Source organism: Cavia porcellus, unplaced genomic scaffold, assembly GCF_034190915.1.
Source record: "Cavia porcellus strain 051 isolate PalLab524CR breed Dunkin Hartley unplaced genomic scaffold, mCavPor4.1 scaffold_8, whole genome shotgun sequence".
NCBI lineage: Eukaryota > Metazoa > Chordata > Mammalia > Rodentia > Caviidae > Cavia > Cavia porcellus.
This window is the reverse complement of record NW_026947491.1, coordinates 49,872,228-49,887,317: the sequence shown is the minus strand read 5'-3', so window position 1 is coordinate 49,887,317 and position 15,090 is coordinate 49,872,228. Positions and strand designations below refer to the sequence as shown.

The following is a 15,090-nucleotide window of genomic DNA, read 5'->3' as shown; positions in this document are numbered from 1 at the left end:
AAGATTTTGCACTTCAAAAGAAATCACTAACAAAGTGAAAAGAAAACTCAAAGAGTGGGAAAAAAATTTTTAACTGATAATTCTTCAGAAAGAGGACTTATATCCAGAACATAAAAAGAACTGAAGAACATCAAGCCCCCCAAATTCAAAGACCTTCTCCAAAAATGGGCTTTGAGATGAACACACATTTATCAGATGAAGATATACAAAGGACAAATAAATACATGAAGAAATGTTCACCATCACTGGTCATTCAAGAAATGAAAATTGAAACAGTATTAAGATTTCATCTCACTCCGGAAAGAATGGGTGCCATCAATAAGTTAACTGATAACAAATGTTGACAATGCTGCAAGGAGAAAGGAAAACTTCTCCACTGTTGGTGGCAGTATAGACTGCTGCAGCCACTATGGAAATCAGTATAAAGATTCCTCACCAAACTGGGATTGAAGTTTCCATTCAATCCAGTTATTCCCCTGCTGAGTATTTTCTCAGAAAAATTTAAAATTTTATGCCACTGTAATATATGTGCATCCATGTTTATAACAGCACAATTTGTAATAGCTAAATCTTAGAAGCAACCAAAATGCCCATCAAACACAGAGTGGATGAAAAATATGTGATATTTTTTACAATGGAATATTACACAGCTATAAAAATGATTATCTGGAGGACTTCATATGTAAATTGAGGAAACTTGACACTATCCTCATAAGTGAAATAAATAAGACTCACACTTGTAAATATCACATGTCTCTCTAGTGAAAAAATAATAAAAACCAAAAGTAATAAGATCCAAAATATATAATAGATATTGTAAAAATGGAAGGGAAAGAAAGTGCTCCAAAGGATGTAACTGTATGTATGTTTAAGTATGTAATATAGATGACCATATCACCAAGTTTTGTTGGATCATTAAACAGCATGGTTCATGCTGTCAGTGTTGAGTGTCTATCCATTTTTTATGCTTTGATTTTGTAACTGGAACAACTTTTTCTAAGGTGACAATACCTAATTTATCAACTAGTGATTTCTTAGTGTTAATATATTTTTTTTAATTCTGTATTATTTCTACCCTTTTTTCTGTTTTTGTTTCTTTAAATAAAAAATAAAGGGACTTCCGGGAGAACATGGCGGACAGACAACAGCAACTACCGGAGGCTCTCTGAAAGGCTCGGCTCAGAGGCCAGGAATGATGCGGACCAAGGAGACATGAACCGATAGAGATATGTTCTGCTGACTCAGGAATGAACTGGGCTGAGAGAAACCAACTTAGAATACACTCCTGGCGCTAAAATAGGAACAGAAAAGACTCGGTGTGGAGGCTGGACCCCGCGCCATTGGAAACCGCGATTTGGATTTCCCGCCGCCCGGCGGCTGGCTGCCTCCACAGCGGCTCGGCAAGGAGAGACACACAGAAGCTCTGGGAACGGGAGTCTGCAAACGGAGTCGAAAACAGGACGGACAAGGAGGCGTACACGAAAACTGACTGGTGGCGAGGTGAGTGAGAGAAACTGACCCCCTACCACAGTTTGACTCCAGTGGAGGACTTTCTGGGCTCGGGCAGTCTGTAAGAGCAGGGCGCGGTGGCGACTCTAGCCACGCATTCCCCTCTCGGATGGGATTGGTGAAAAGTGCCTGGCCTGCGTGACGCTGCAGGCGGACTCAGTAGGCTGGCCTTAACCCAGATCCCAGAGCCTGACGGTGGCCCGGAGGAGCGACTGACTCCCGCGTAGGCTGCCTCCTCCCCAACTCCCTGGTGCGCAGCGGTGGGCGGGAACACCTAGCCAGCGCAATTTAATCAGGCTGTGGCTGACAGGCAGGGAAGCCGGGCCTCCTATGTAAGCTTGCATTTTATAAGGAACAGAAAATATGGGGAAGGGAAGCAACAAGAAAGGCTCCTTGGCCCCCAATTCTGAGAAACAGGCAATAGTGGACACCGCACCAATATACATTAAGCACCATATAGAGAGCCTCATAGACCAATTCAGGAATGAAGTTATCAACGACCTGAAGCTAGAAGTATGCAGAATAGTTAGAGAAATGCTAAGCACCACCCAGGAAAACACAGATGGTGCAATGGAAGAACAGAAAAAGAGGGGAGAATTGCTTGATGGAGAAAACAGAGAAAGCATTGAGTACGTGAAGCAGGTTCAAAGGGACTATCAAGAAATTAAGTCTATCCAAGACTGGCATAACAGCTTGAAAGAAACTAAGGGCACACTATCTGAACTGGAGGGCAGACTTGTAATATGGGAGAATGAAATGAAAAACTTCTTAAAAATAACAAAGAAACAAACAGCAATAATACAAAGACAAGAAAATGATAAGAGGAGCCATAACTTAAGAATTAAGAACATAAAAGAAGAAGTAGGGACAAAAACAAGTGAACTACAAAAGCTACTCACAGAAATAATCCAGGAGAATTTTCCTAATTTAGCAAAAGGTAAAGATACTCAGATGTATGAGGCATACAGGACCCCAGCTACCTACAACCCAAACAGAGAAACACCCAGGCATATAATAATAAAAATTCCAGAAATTCAATACAAGAACAGAATATTAAAAGCTGTCAGAGACAAGAAACAGACCACTTACAAGGGAACACCCATCAGAATTACAGCAGATTTCTCTGCACAAACCATCAAATCACGAAGAGCGTGGGGGGAAATAATTCAAGCTTTGAAAGATAATAATCTCCAGCCAAGATTGAGATATCCTGCACAACTGTCCCTGGAAATTGATGGAAAAACGAGGTGCTTCCAGGATAAAGAGGAACTGGGGGAATTTGCAACCACCAATTCAACCCTACAGAAAGTATTGCAGGATATTCTAAAAAAAGAAAAATACAAAGAACCCAGAAATAGTGGCGGGGAGGCCACAACGAATGGAGCAGAGAACAAAATGAAGAAGACAAACTGACAGCTACTGACAGAAAAAGAGCTCAACAGAAATGAGACAGAGAAGATTGGATGATAGGAACACCTATTTTGGAGAAAATGACATCTTAATAGGTAATACTGATTTAGTACCATCTTGTTTTGAAGTCTCATCTAGCTTTTGTTCTTCTGTCTCCAATGGTCTAAACAGGTTGTATCTTATTGGATTTTATTATGTACGATAGTATAAGCAAAAACCTTTTAAAGACAAGGAGAATATACAGAAACCATTGTTCATTTTCTGTTAGTCGATTCTAAATACTCTATAATGCTGTCATTCTCTTAAATGGTTTTACATTGTTTTGATATACTTAATGCTACAGTATACGAAGTTGTACTCAAGGACTTCAAGGAAAGAGTCTATATGGTAACTACTTTTGGGTCGGAATTATCTGGTGGTGAAACACTATTCTGCTTACATGGTTATGTTTTGATCTGCCCTGTTTCACTGTTATGCCCTCTTTTTTCTCAATCTCCACTCCATTATTTACTTTTTTATTTTTATCCGTTTAATTAAAGGGGAAAAAATAGCAGGATATTATATAGTAACCTACTTTGACTTTCTATTATCTCGATTTGAAGCCCTGTATTACTCTCACCATCTTGTTTTTGACTGAGGTTCCTCTATTCTGTTTTGCTGGATAGTATCAGGATCGAAAGTTTAGGCATCAGCTGTGAAGATAATGAGATTCATTATAACGCCCATCCTCGTTGACTTTTATCTACTTTTGAAGACCTACAATGTCTCCAATGTTTTGGTTTGGTCGGTTTTGTTCTTTACTATTTTGTTCAATTGTATTACAACTAATGATATAGGCAATTCTATTAGAGATAGCGGGAGGCATTATGGTAACCATTGTTGATCACCTTGTATTATGTTTTTATATTATCTATTATGTCCACCCTTTTGACTTGACCAATTCTGTTCTGTTATGTCACATTTGGTTTTACTCTCTTCCAAAAAAGCAATAAGAACTGTGGGAGCAATGAAACCCAAAATGTGTAATAGTCATTGTACAAAAGAGAGGAAAAGAAAGTGCTCTAAACTATATAACTGCATGTATATTTAAGTGCATAAGATAGAAAATGATATCACAGAGTTTTATTGGATCATTGAACAGAACTGTTTGCAGTATCATTGTTGGAATGTCCACTCTACAAGCTTTAATTTTGTGACTTGAACAATTATTTCTAAGATGGCAATATGTAATCCATTAACTAGTGATTTCCTACTGCGCATTTTTTTCTTTGTAAATCTGTATAACTTGTACCCCTTCACTGTTTTTTTTCTTTTCTCCTTAAATAAAAAAAAATAAATTTAAAAAAAAAGAAGTAATTACCAACAAAAAAAAATAAAGAAGACATATTTTTAAAACTTGAGGAGTACTGCAAGAAGATGGAAACCTTGAATGAACAGTATAAGAAAGAAATAGAATGCATGAAACAGATTCAAAGAGATACCCAGAAAATCAAATATTCCATTGAAAGCTGGCAAAACTGCGTGAATGAATGAACTTTCAGACCTCCAAGACAAGATTGCAGCTAGTGAACAGGAGAGAAAAGATCTTTTAAAAATAACAAGGAATCAGGATATAACAGTTCAACAGCTAAGATGATGCATTGAAAAACAGTATAAGATTTATAGGTATAAATGAAAAAGAAGGTGACAACACAAATGATATCAAAAGACTATTTACAGAAGTAATAGCTGAAAATTTCCCAACATGGGAAAGGAAACTTATACACAAATAAGGGAAGCATATAGACAAACCCCAGTTAGTCACAACCAAAACAAATCTTCACCTAGACATATAATAATACACATCCCAAAAATTCAACATAAGGACAAAATATTAAAAAGTTACTAGAGAAAAGAGACAGATTACCTATAAAGGAAAGCTCATCAGAATCACAGTAGACTTCTTATCACAAACAATGAAGTCAAGAAGAGCATGGAGTGAAGTGTTTCAAATTCCAAAGGAAAGTGACTTCCAATCAAGATTGAGGTACCCTGAAAAACTGTCCTTCAAAATGGATGGAGGAATAAGATACTTCCATGACAAAGAACAGCTGAAGAACTTCATGACCACCACACCAACCCTGCAAAGAATACTTAAAGATATTCTAGATAGACATAAAAAATAACTATGACTTCAAGAACACCAACAAAATAAAACCACTAAACAAGGCAAACAAACAGATGCAAAGGGTAAAAAACCAACAGTAGAAAGATAACAAGATGAAAATAAGCCAGTGTATATCAGTTACAACCATTAATGTAAATGGTCTCGACTCACCAATTAAAAGAAGCAGATTGACAGAATGGATCAAGAAACAACATCCAACCATATACTGCACACAGGGAATCCATCTAACCCAAAAGGAAATTCATAGACTGAAAGTCAAAGAATGGAAAACAATACTTCATGCCACAAAAACCCAAAACAAAGCAAAGACAGTTATTGTTTGCAGACAATATAAACTTCAAACCAAGAATGATAAGAAGAGATAAAGAAGGTCACTACATACTAGTTAGAGGAAAACTTCAATAGGAAGAGACAACGATTTTAAATATACATGCAGCAAATACAGGAGCAACTAGGTATATAAAACAAATATTAAGAGAAATGAAAACTCAAATAAGCAATACCACAATTATAATGGGAGGAACTTACCACTCCATTGACACACACAGACAGATCAACTAGACAAAAAGTCAGCAAAGAAATAACACCGTCTTGTTTTGAAAGCCTATATGCTATTGTTTTGGAATTTGTTATTGTTATTTGTCTCTTTTGTGTCTTCTTTTGTCTTGTATTGTTTTCCCCTCTACTACAAAGCACAGATATACATGTATAGGTTTATACATGCTTAGAGCTTCCCCTAAAGAGTTTGTAAGAATTAATTTTATTACATTTGATGATATGAACAGCTACTTTGAAGAAAACAAGACATTATGGTAGAAATTACTGATTTTCTATCATCTTGTTGTGAAGTCCAATAATGCTTCTATTCTTTGTTTTTATTGGTTTTATTCTGTTTTGTATTATTTAATTTCAATATATGTGAAAGTATGGACAGCTATTTTGAAGAGGGCAAGGACATTACGGTAGCCATTATTGATTTTCCTATTGTCTGGTTTTGAAGGCTTGTAATACTTTCATTCTTTTGTCTTGAATTTGTTTTGAATTTGTATTTGGTCTTGTTTGAATTCATCATGAGTGAAAATGTGGACAATTGTTTTGAAGAAAATAAGAGACATGGTAACCATTGTTGATTTCCCTCTGTCTTATTTTGAAATCCTGTGTTGATTGCATTGTTTTGTTCCCTTTAAAATAATTTTTTTAAATCACACAGTTCCTAGGTTTAAATGACAATGCCAGTAAAGCACGCCACATGCTATGGGAACAATACAAACAATTCCCTTTTTAAAATTTTTTTTTATTTTAAAGAGGGTAAGATTAAACATAACAAAACAGATCATAAGGAAAAAATTTAAGAAACATAGATTTCAAAGCTACTCCACTGGAGATATTCACTGTCTATCATATTGTCTCCTAATTTCTTCCAAATAGTTGTCCACAACTTCACCCGTTATTGGCGGCTGTGGCTTCAGCACGACCGTGAATCGTTCCGCTCCACGCCATGCCCAGCATAGTGCAGGACCAGTCCCATAGTGCCGCACATCCTGGCTCCAGCCCTTCACCCACGTTTTTCCTTCTCTCCCCCTTCTTCTTTTTCCTCAGATTCCTCCTGGGTCACGAGAATCCCTTTCCCCTCATCTGGCACTCTATATGTTGTAAAATTCCACCATCTGAGCTCTTTTTCCCAAAGAGGCTCTCTACCCAGCTACCTATCAAGCTGCCATCTTCCTGGTCACTCCTATACAAAAAATCCTAAGAGAGAAGTTTATATCTGCATACACTTACATCTGAGAAATAAGGAGTACAAATATATGCTGCATCTCAACTAGCTAGAAAAACAAGAAAAATCCAAATCCAATACAAGGAAGGATATTAAAAATCAGATCAGAAAATGATGAAATTGAGACTAAAAAAAAGCAATACAATGAAGCAATGAATTAAAGACATAGTTCTTTAAATGAAATAAACCCTTAGTCAACCTACTTAAAAAGAAAAAGAGATCCATATCTATACAATTAGAAATAAAACAAGCAATTAACACCACTAAAATCTAGAGTATTGTTAATAACTACTTCAAAAACCTATGCTCCAAAACTTGGAAAACACAAAAGAAATGAAAATACATGAACTACCTAAATTCAACCAAGAAGATATAAAAACCACAAATAATCCAACAGTAGTCAAGAACTAAGAAAAGCCTATGATCTGATATTCTACATAAATTTCAGGGGTGATGCACTGCCAATACTTCTCAAACTCTTTAATGAAATTGAAAGGGAAAGAGTATTAAAACCCATTTCTGGAAACTAGCATTACATTGATTCCAAACAGACAAGGACTCAACTAATAGAGAAAACTATATGTCAAGCTTCTTAATAAGCAAACATAGATAGAAAGATCCTCAACAAGACACTGGAAAACAATATGCAAGAAATTAGTGAAAAGGTTATACATCATGATCAAGTTAGTGTCATGTGTGGGCTACAAGGATGGTTCAGCATATGCAGCTCAATAAATGTAATACATCATATACATAGAAGCAAGAATGAAAATCACATGCTCATCTCAATAGATGCAGGAAAGGCTTTTCACAAAATTCAACAGCTGTTTATAGTAAACACCACGAGAAACATGGGTATAGAAGCAACTTAGTTCAATCTGACAAAAGCCATTTATGAGAAGCCTGCTGCCAATATCAAATTAAATAGGAAGAAAAAACTTAAATATTTTCCTCTAAAATCAGGAAAATTACAAAATCTCCACTGTAACCATTCTTCTTCAGCCTAGCACTCAAACTATTCTCCAACACCATCAGGTAGGAAAAAGAAATAAAAGGGCAATATATAGGAAGAAAGAAGTCAAATTGATCTTAATCCGAGAGAACATAATCATTTAAATAGAAAACTGAAAACATTACATGAGACTTCCATAACTAATACACAAATTCAAGAATGTAACAGGATACAAAATCAACACACAAAAATCAATGGGATCACTAAATACCAATGAGAAATCCACTCACAAAGAAATTCATAAAACAATGACATTAACAATACCTTCAAGAATAATTTAATACTTAGGAATTGACCTAGCAAAGAAAATGTTAAAAAAAAAAAAAAAAAACTCTACTATACTCTCAGAAAAAAAAAACTGAAGAGGACATCAGAAAATGAAAAACGTTTCCTGCTCCTGGACAAGAACTACTATTGACAAAATAGTCATATTAGAGACTTATGGGAGAACATGGTGGATAGACAACAGAAGCTATGGAGGATCTCTGAGGTAGCCAGCTTAGAATCCAGGAATGGTGTGCTGTGAGGAGTCCTAAGCAAGGGGAGATATACCCTTCCAACCCAGGAATGAACTAATCTGAGAGAAACCAACTGGAAATGAAATCCTGGTGCTATAACCGGAACAGACAAAATCTCAGTCCTGAAGCTAGAACCCGTGCCTGTGGAAACTGTGACTTGAGTTTCCTGCTGCCACTGCTAGGTGTGAATTGGCACTGCAGGGACAGAGACACGAAAGCTCAGAGACCGAGAATCGGCAAACAGAGTTGAGAGCAGGACTGGTGGGGAGCCCTGCATCAACCTGCACTGAGTGGGAGGACCAGGGACTCTTCCATAGATTAGGAGGCTCCAAGAGAGGACATTCTGGGACTGGGAAGACTAACTGGAACAGGATGCTGCAGTGACTTTAGTCACATATTCCCTTTTCAACTGGGATTGGTGGGGAGTACTTGATCTGGGTGAAGCTGTAGAATAAGACCCAGTAGGCTAGCCCAAACCAGGTCCGACCACCTGGCGGGGCACCCTAGCAGGGAAACCTTCAGTAGGTTGAGCTGGAGGGGCGGGCCCAGCACAGGCTGCACAGGTCTGTGTCTCCCTACTACACTGCAGTAGGCGGGAACACATAGCTGGCCAATTCAAACAAACTGTAACCCACAAAGAAAGAAACTGAGCCTCCTATATATGCCTGTATGGAAGAAAAAAAAAACATGAGAAGAGGAGGCAACAAGAAGGGGTCCACAGCCCCCAGTCCTGAAAACACTGATCCAGGAAAGGTAAATGCAAAGGAGAATAAGGACAGAAAACATGAACTATCAGACACGGCACCAATAGACATAAAATGATATCTCCAGAGTCTCATAGACAAGTTCAAAAGTAAAGTATTTAATGAAGTAAAGAAAGATATAAGTAGGATAGTTAGAGAAATGCTGAGCATCTCCCAAGAAAAAAGAGATGGTGGAATGGAAGAACAAAAAAAGGGGGAGAATTTTTTGATGGAGAAAATAGAGAAAACATAGATTACGTGAAGCAGGTTCAAAGAGATTACCAGGAAACTAAAAACTCTATCTAAAGCTGGAATAACTGCTTGAAAGAAACTAAGGATAGATTATCTGAACTGGAAGACAGACTTGTAATGTGGAGCATGAAATGAAAAACTTCTTAAAAATAAATAAGAAACAAACAGTAAAAATACAAAGGCTAGAAGATGATAAGAGGATTTATAACTAAAGAATTAAGAACGTAAAAGAAGTAGAGACACAAACAAATGAACTACAAAAGCTATTCAAGAAATAATCCAGGAGAATTTCCCTAATTTAGCAAAAAGGTAAAGATACTCAGATGTACGAGGCATATAGGACCCCAGCCCCCTACAACCCAAACAGAGCTATGCCCAGGCATATAATAATCAAAATTCTAGAAATATGATATAAGAACAGAATATTAAAAGCCATCAGAGACAAGAAACAGATCACTTACAAGGGAACACCCATCAAAATTACAGAAGACTTCTCAGTACAAACCATCAAATCACAAAGAGCGTGGGGAGAAATAATTCAAGCTTTGAAAGATAATAACCTCCAGCCAAGATTGATATATCCTGCACAACTGTCCCTAGAAATTGATGGAAAAACAAGGTGCTTCCAGGAAAAAGAGGAACTAGGGGAATTTGCAACCACCAATTCAACTCTACAGAGAATACTGCAGGACATTCTAAAAAAAGAAAAATACCAGGATTCCAGAAATAGTGGCAGAGAGGCCACAATGAATGGAGCAGAAAGCAAAATGAAGAAGACAAACTGAAAACTAATGACATAAAAAGAGCTCAACAGAAATGAGGCAGAGAAGGTTGGATGGTAAGAACAGCTACTTTGGAAAAAACAAGACATCATAATAGGTAGTGCTGATTTAATATCATCTTGTTTGAAGTCCCATAAAGCTTTTGTTCTTCTGTCTCCATTGGTCTTAACATGTTGTATCTTATTGGATTTTATTATATGTGATAATATAAACAAAAAATTTATAGACAAGGAGATTATACAGAAACCATTGTTCTTTTTCTATTAGTTGGTTCTAAATACCCTGTAATACTGTCATTCTCTTGAATGGTTTTACATTGTCTTTACACGTTTGATGCTACAGTATACAAAGATTTCAAGGAAAGACACAGTATGGTAACTATTTTATGCTGGGATATCTGGTGGTTCAACACTATTTTGCTTAAATAGTTATGTTCTTTTGTTTTTAATTTTATTTAAGGAGAAAAAATAAAAAACAGAAAAGGGGTACAAGTTATACAGAATTTCAGAAAACATAAACAGTAGGAAATCATTAGTCATCTTCGAAATAGTTGTTGAAGTTACAAAATTAAAGCATATAGAGGGGACTTTCAAACAGTGAGACTGCAAACAGTTTTGTTCAATGATCCAACAAAACTCAGAAATATGGTTATCTATCTTATACTCTTAAATATATACACAGCTACATATTTTAGAGAACTTTCTTTTCATTTTTTTGTACAATGACAATTACACATTTTGGGTTTTATTACTCCCACAGTTCTTATTACTTTTTTCTTTGAAGAAAGTAAAACCAAATGTGACATACCAGGAAAGAGTCACTCAAATCAAAAGGATGGACATAATACATAATGTAAAAACAAAATACAAGGTAATCAACAATGGTTACCATTCTGCTTCTTGCTATGTTAAGAAGAATTGCCTAAATCATCAGTTATAATAAAATTGAACAAAACAGTAAAGAATAAGACCAATAAAACCAAAACATTGGTGACATTACAGGACTTCAAAAGAAGATAATAGTCAACCAGAATGGGCATCACAATGAATCTTATTGTCTTCATAGTTGTTGCCTATATTTTTAAACTTGGTACTATCAAGCATAACAGAATAGAGGAAAATCAGTCAAAACAAGATGGTGAGAGCAATACGGAGTTTCAAATCAAGTTAATAGGAAATCAAAGTGGGTTACTATAATATATCCTGCTATTTTTATTTATTTTTCCCTTAATTAAAAGGATAAAAATGAAAAAGTAGATAATAAAAAGGAGATTGAGATAAAAAAAAAAAGGGCATAACAACAAAACAGCACAGGTCAAAACCTAGCCATTAAATGGTGTTTTAGCTAAACTAGCCATAATAGTGTTTCATCACAAGATAATCTCGACATAATAGTAATTACCATAGTGTTTCTTCCCTTAAAATCTTTGGGTATAACTTCGTATACTGTAGCATCAAACATATCAAGACAATGTAAAACCGTTCAAGACAATGACAGTATTACAGGGTATTTAGAACCAACTAACAGAAAATGAACAATGGTTTCTCTATAATCTCCTTGTCTAAAAATTTTTGTTTATATTATCACATATACTAAAATCCAATAAGATACAACACATTAAAACTGATGGAGACAGAAGAACCAAAGCTTGATGGGACTTCAAAACAAGAGGATGTTAAATCAGCACTACCTATTATGATGTCTTGTTTTCTCCAAAATAGCTGTTCCTACCATCCAACCTTCTCTGCCTCATTTCTGTTGAGCTCGTTTTCTGTCATTAGTTGTCAGTTTGTCTTCTTCATTTTGCTTTCTGCTCCATTCATTGTGGCCGCTCTGCTACTGTTTCTGGAACCTTGGTATTTTTCATTTTTAGAATATCCTGCAGTAATCTCTGTAGAGTTAAATTGGCAGTTGCAAATTCCCCTAGTTATCTTTCAAAGCTTGAATTATTTCCCCCCACACTCTTCGTGATTTGCTGGTTTGTGCCAAGAAGCCTGCTGTAATTCTGATGTGTATTCCCTTGTAAGTGATCCATTTCTTGTCTCTGACGTCTTTTAATATTCTGTTCTTATATTGGATTTCTGGAATTTTGATTATTATATGCCTGGGGGTAGCTCTGTTTGGGTTGTAGGTGGCTTGGGGTCCTGTATGCCTCATACATCTGAGTATATTTACCTTTTGCTAAAATAGGGAAATTCTCCTGGATTATTTCTGTGAATAGCTTTTGTACTTCATTTGTTTGATTCCCTACTTCTTCTTTTATGTTCTTAATTCTTAAGTTATAGACCCTCTTATCAACTTCTAGTCTTTGTATTATTGCTGTTTGTTTTCTTGTTATTTTAAAGAAGTTTTTCATTTCATGCTCCCACCTTACAGATCTGTCCTCCAGTTCTGATAATCTATCCTTAGTTTCTTTCAAGCTGTTATGCCAGCTTTCAATAGAGATTTTAGTTTCCTGGTAATCTCTTTGAACCTGCTTCACATATTCTATATTTTCTCTATTTTCTCCATCAAACAATTCTCCCCTTTTTTTCTGTTCTTCCATTCCACCATTTGTTTTTTCTTGGGCGGTGCTTAGCATTTCTCTAAGTATTCTACTTATTTCTTGCTTTATTTCATTAAGTACTTCATTTTTGAACTCATCTATGAGGCTCCGGAGATACCGCTTTATGTCTATAGGTGCCATGTTTGATATTGCATGTTTTCTATCATCATTCTCTTTTGCATTTACCTTTCCTGTGTCAGTGTTCTCAGGATTGGGGACTGAGGACCCTTTCTTTTTGCTCCCTTTTCCCATACTTTTTGTTCCTTCCATACAAACATTTGTAGGAGGCCCAGTTTTTTTTTTTTCTCTTTGTCTGTTACAGTTTGTTTGAATCTGCCAGCTAGGTGTTCCCACCCACTGCAGTGTACTAGGGAGACACAGACATGGGCAGCCTCTGCTGGGCTCGCCCCTCCAGGTCAACCTACTGAATGCTTCACTGTTGCTCCACCAGGCGCAGTGACCTGATTTGGGCTAGCCTACTGGATCTTAGTCCACATGTCACCAGGCCAAGTGCTCCGCACCACTCCCGCTTGACAGGGGAATATGCGACTAAAGTCACTGCAGGGCCCTGTTCCGGCTAGTCTGCTTGTTTCCAGAATGTCCTCTGTTGGAGCCTCCTAGTCTATAAAAGGGTCCCCATTTCTCTCACTCACCGCAGGTTGATGCAGGGGTCCTTGCCAGTGCTGCTCTCCATGCTGTTTGGTTCGCCGATTCCAGCTCTCAGAGCTTTCACGCATCTCTCTCCCTGCTGTGCAGATTGGGACACAGTATCGGCAGCAGGAAATTCAAATCATGGCTTCCACTGGCGTGGGATCCAGCTTCCGCACTGAGATTTTATCTGTTCCTGTTATAGCATCAGGATTGCATTTCCATTTGGTTTCTCTCAGCTCAGTTCGTTCCTGGGTTGGCAGGGTACATCTCCCCTCACGTAGGACTCCTCACACGGCACTGCTCCTGGATTCTAAACTGGTAATCTCAGAGAGCCTCTATGGCTGCTGTTATTTGTCTGCCATGTTCTCCTGGAAGTCCAAATGGTTATGTTCTGACCTGTGCTGTTTTATCTCAACCTCTTTTTTTATTATTTACTTTTTTATTTTTATCTTTTTAATTAAGGAAAAAGTAAATTAAAATAGCAGGATATATTATAGTAACCCACTTTGATTTCCTATTAACTTGATTTGAAACCCTGTATGGCTCTCACCATATTGTTTTGACTGACTTTCCTCTATTCTGTTTTGCTTGATAGTACCAAGTTTGAGAGTATAGGCGACAACTGTGAAGACAATAAGATTCCCTATGACACCCATTCTGGTTTGACTATTATCTTCTTTTGAGGTCCTGTAATGTCTCCAATGTTTTGGTTTTATTGGTTTTGTTGTTTATTGTTTTGTTCAATTTTATTATAACTGATGATACAGGCAATTCTTTTTAAGATAGCAAGAGGCATTATGGTAGCCATTCTTGATCACCTTGTATTCTGTTTTTACATTATGTATTATGTCCATCCTTTTGATTTGACTGACTCTGTTTTGTTATGTCACATTTGGTTTTATTCTCTTCAAAAAATGTAATAAGAACTGTGGGAGTAATAAAACCCAAAATGTGTCATTGGCATTGTAAAAAATAGAGGAAAAGACAGTGCTCTAAAGGATAAAACTGCATGTATATTTAAGTGTACAAGATAGATAACCACATTACTGAGTTTTGTTGGATCACTGAACAGAACTGTTTGCAGTCTCACTGTTTGATGTCCACTTTGTATGCTTTAATTTTGTAACTTGAACATCTATTTCTAAGATGACAATATGTAATTTATTAACTAGTGATTTCCTACTGTTTATTTTTTCTGAAATTCTGTATAACTTGTACACTTTTCTGTTTTTTTTTTTTCTTTTTCTCTTTAAATAAATTTTTTTAAATGGCCATATTACTCAAACTGATATATAGATCTAATGTATTTTGAATCAAAATACTAACTATATTCTGCACAGAAATAGAGAAAACAATCCAAAATTTCATATGGAACCAGAAGAGACCCAGCATACAAAAGCAAACCCGAACAATAAGAACAAAGCAAGGGACCAGCAGTTCCTGAGATCTGTGCCATGTTGGAATTTAGGGTGCTGGGAAAGCAAGCAAGCACCTCCCCTCCATGGTAAGTGGCTGCAGTGTGGCAGACATGGCCCCTCCAGGGGGAGAACCAGTGTCTTCTGAGATCCACACCATCTTGGAACTTATGCAGCTGGGAAACCAACCAACCAGCCTGCCTCCCCCTGCTAAGTAATAGTGAACCTACTGGTGCACGACCTAGAGTCAAATATCCACTTCCCCTCCCCCCTTTTCCTGTCCCCCCTGTTAGCAAACAGGAGCCAGAA

The 15,090-nt window shown here is 36.8% G+C and overlaps 1 protein-coding gene across 1 annotated transcript in view; it reads right to left on the bottom strand.

The window, feature by feature from the left end:
• Window positions 1–15,090, bottom strand: part of LOC100717768 (17-beta-hydroxysteroid dehydrogenase type 6-like) — an 80,209-nt gene that overhangs the window by 31,292 nt on the left and 33,827 nt on the right. The gene's annotated exons all lie outside the window — the stretch shown is intronic.